Genomic DNA, 4,748 nt, shown 5'->3' on the forward strand with positions numbered 1-4,748 from the left:
AGGGTCCGGGACACGAACCGCGGTCGACTACGTGGGAGTAAAGCGACATAGCCATTACGCTAACTGCTGGTTCCCTCCTTTAGACATATCTTCTAAATAAAATTAAGTAGAGAGATACAGGACTTAAATGATACTATAAAACAAATGGGCTTGACAGACATGTATAGAACTTTCCATCCTAAAACCACAAAATACACATTTTTCTCACCCTGGCATGAAACCTTTTCAAAGATAGACCATATGACAGGGCACAAATCAAGCCTTTACAGATTCAAAGGCATAGAAACTATATCCAACTTCTTCTCTGACCATGATGAAATTAAACTCAATGTTAATTTTAAGAAACACCCTTGAAAATACACAAACACATGGAAACTAAACAACGTGCTTCTGAATGACATCTTAACTATTGAAGAAATTAAGTCTGAAGTAAAAATATGTGTGAAAACAAATTATAATCAGTACATGACTTTCTATAATCTATGATACACTGCAAAAGCAGTCATAGGAAGGTAATTCATAGAAATTAGTGCACATTAGAAAAAGATGGAAAGACAACCTAACATCCTGCCTAAGGGAATTGGAAAAATAACAAAAAAAAGTGCCAGGTGAAAAGAAATCATAAAGATTCAAGCAAAAATAAATGAAATAGAAAATAAATGAACTATGCATAAAATAAATGAAAGCAAAAGCTGGTCTTTGAAAAGATTAACAAGATTGACACAGCATTAGCTAAAAAAATAAAGACGAAAGAAAGAAAGAAACCAGATACACAGATAAATAAAATACATAATGAAACAGGCAAAATTGCAACAGACACAATGGAAAGACAAAACATCATTAGAAGATACTATGAGCAACTATATGCCAACAAAGAAGAGAACATGGAGGAGATGGACAAATTCCTGGATGCATATAATCTACCAAGATTGAATCAGGAGGACATAGAAAACCTGAATAGACCAATAACAAGCCATGAGATTGAATCAGTAATAAATAACCTCCCAAAAACAACAACAAAAAGCCAAGGTCCTGGTGGCTTCACTTTTGAATTCTACAAAACATTTTAAAAAGTTAATAATTCTACTCAAATTATTTCTAAAGATCCAGAAGGAAGGAAATTTCCCAAATTCATTTTATGAATCCTCCATCTTCCTCATTCCCAAAACAGATAAAGACATGACCAAAAAGGCAAACTACAGACCAATATCTCTGATGAACATAGATGCAAAAATTCTCAACAAGATACATGCAAATTATATCCAACAACATAAAAAAGATTATTCATCACAACTAGGTAAGCTTTGTTCCAGGGATGCAAGAGTGTTTCAACATATGCAAGACTGTAAATATAATACACCTTATTAACCGAAAGAAAGATAAAAATCGTATAATCATTTCAATTGATGCAGGAAAAGCATTTGATAAAATACAACATCCCTTCATGATTAAGACTCTCAGCATTATTGGTATAGAAAGGTCATTTCTCAACACAATAAAAGCCATATATGAAAAACTTAGAGCTAACATACTGAATAGGAAAAAGCTAAAGGCTTTTCCATTAAAAAGTGGTACTAGAGAAGGCTGCCCACTTTCTCCACTTCTCTTCAATATAGTGCTGGCAGTCTTAGCCAATGCAATCAGAAAAGAGAATAAAATAAAAGGTATTCATATAGACAAAGAAGAGTTCAAAATATCTTTATTTGCAGATGGTATGATGGTATACTTAGAAGACCCAAAGGTTTCCATGAAAAAACTTCTCAAAGTAATATGAATACAGCAAAGTGTCACGACACAAAATCAACATTCAAAAATCTATAGCATTGGGAACCAGCAGTTAGCGTAATGGCTATGTCGCTGGACTCCCACGTAGTCAACTGTGGTTCGTGTCCTAACTGTGGTTCGTGTCCTGGACCCAGTGGCTTAGAACTCACGCCGGGCGCGTGTGCGTGTGTGCCCAAGATCCCGAGAGAAGAATGAAGGAGAAGGGATTGCAGCGTGACCACCCCCCTGGGGGGTGATTTCTTGCTTTCTGTCTCTATGTCTCTCTCTGTCTGTCTGGCGAGCGCACGCGCCATATAGTGAAAACTTCTCAAAAAAAATCTATAGCATTTCTATATATGAACAACAAATTGAATGAGGTAGATATGAAGGAAGGAATCCATTTACCATAGCCACAAAATGTATAAGATTCCTAGGGATAAACCTAACTAAGGAAGTCAAAGACCTTTACAAAGAAAACTATGAAAATCTTTTTAAAAAGATATTGAAAATGATACAGAAGAGTGGAAGAACATCCCATGTTCCTGGATTGGAAGAATTAATATAACCAAAATGGCAGTTCTACCCAAATTAATCTACATATTTAATGTAATTCCAATTAAAATACCAGAGACATTTTCATAGATTTACAAAAGACAATCAGAATTTGTCTGGAATCATAAAAGACCTCGTATTGCCAAAGCAATTCTGTGCAAGAAGAGTGGATCACTCCCTGATCCCAAAATATACTCTAAAGCTGTGATAATCAAAACAGTATGGTATTGGCACAAACACAGACAGGTGCACCAATGGAATAGAAAAGAGACCCCAGAAATAAACCCCAAAACTTAGAGCCAACTGATTTTTGACAATGCATACCAGTCAATCCAGTGGGGAAAAGAAAACCTCTTTAGCAAATGGTGCTGGAAAAACTAGGTATCCACCTGCTGAAAGATGAAACTGAATTCCCATCTTTCACCATTATCAAAAATAAACTCAAAATGGATCAAAGTTCTGAACCTAAGACCTCAAATTATGAAACTACTGCTGGAGAACACTGGGAAAACTCTGGGAGACATTGGGGTAGGCAAAGATTTCTCAAATAAGACTCTCAAAGCATGAGAAATAATCCCTAAAATAGACAATTGTAAATATATCAGATTAAGAAGTTTCTGCACTGCAAAGGACACAATAATTAGTGTGAATCTATAACCCTCAGGATGGGAGAATATTTTTGTAAACTATACCTCAGATAATGGACTGATAACCAAAATACACAGGGAACTCAAGCAGCTTGAGTTCTCCAAAAAATTGATTAACCCAATTAAAAGATGGGAAAATGAGCCCAACAAAAATCTCTCTAAGGAAGACATATGAACAGCCAAAAAGCATATGAGTAAATGCTCAACATCCCTCATCATAATGGAGATGCAGATTAAAACCACAATGAGATACACCTAATCCCTGTCAGAATGGTGAAGATTAAAAATACAAAAAGTGATACATGTTGGCAGGGTTCTGGTGAAAGGGGAACTCTCCTACACTGTTAGTGGGAATGCAAATTGGGCCAACCATTGTGGAAAACAATATGGAGGTTCCTCAAAGATCTACAAATAGAACTACCATTTGATCCAGTAATCCCACTTCTGGGTATCTACCCAAAGGACAGGAGAATGCTCAGTTGGAAAAGTGCTTCCACATCAATGTTTATTGCAGCATTATTCATGATCACTATGACATGGAACCAATCTAAGTGTCCATGAGCAGATGAACGGGTTGAAAAAGTGTGGCACATATTCTCTGTGGAATACTATTCAGCCATAAAAAAACCCTGGCATTTGATAGAAAGCAGTCAAGTATGGAAGATTTATTGCTGAGTGAAGCAAGCCTGGCTATGAAAGAGAGACATTGCATGTCTCCACTTAATATATTCCAATTTCCTGCACTCTATGGTAGAGATTGAAATATTGGAGGGTGTAAAAACAGTGAAAATAGGGAGCAGCAGTTAGCGTAATGGCTATATTGCTGGATCCCCATGCAGTAGACCGCGGTTTGAATCCCAGAACCGGTGGCTTAAACTCACACTGGGTGTGTGTGCGTGCATGCCCAAGATCCCGAGAGGAGAATAGATCCCAAGAGGAGAATAGAGGAGAAGGAATTGTAGTGTGGCCGTCCTCCCTGGGAGGTGATTTCTTGCTTTCTGTCTCTCTGTCTCTGTCTTTCTGGCAAGCACACGTGCCCTATAGCAAAAACCTTTACAAAGAAAAAACAGTGAAAATAGTTAAGGATGCTTAAGAGAGTGGGGAATGGGGTAGAAGGGAAGAGTGTAGAGTAGGAAAGCAGGAGAAAAAATAGAAAGGTGTGACATTTGTGGGACACAGAATGGTTTATTACCTGTTGATAACACATATAGTATTTTCAACTGGACTGGTCAGAGAAATATTTCATGTTAGGTAAATTCTCTTTACAAGCTAAATGATGTATAGTGGTTGAATGTTTAAAGTAATAATAGTAATAAGAAGAAAATAGTAATAATATGAAAAAGAAAACTATTTGCTGTGGGCAATGTGGATAATCATGTCTTTGTCTTGACTGATATGCATGGTAATCATGCTGGAAAAAGATATGTTTCACACTGTAAAGATATATGTGATTAAATGTAATATAAAAATAATAAAATAAATCTATTGGTCTATCTTGTCCATTGAATGGATTTTTGAAATCTATGCATGTTTTTGTAACTCATGCACTGGTCATTTAGATAATAATGGCTCAATGAGTTGCATAGATCTTCCAAAGGTTGATGCATTTTGTTATATAATATCAGAAAGTTACATTAGTTAGTGTTGTCACAAATATTACCAGAAAAGTATGTAATAAGTATTGAGAAATCACACTCATAATGTTGAATATGAGTTTTGCAAATTCTGCTTTGTTTCAAAGTTTGAATTTTGTCATTGGCGACAAATATTGTCAGTTTTTTCCTG

This window comes from Tupaia chinensis, unplaced genomic scaffold (assembly GCF_000334495.1).
Source record: "Tupaia chinensis unplaced genomic scaffold, TupChi_1.0 Scaffold000248_2, whole genome shotgun sequence".
In the NCBI taxonomy this organism is placed as follows: Eukaryota; Metazoa; Chordata; class Mammalia; order Scandentia; family Tupaiidae; genus Tupaia; species Tupaia belangeri.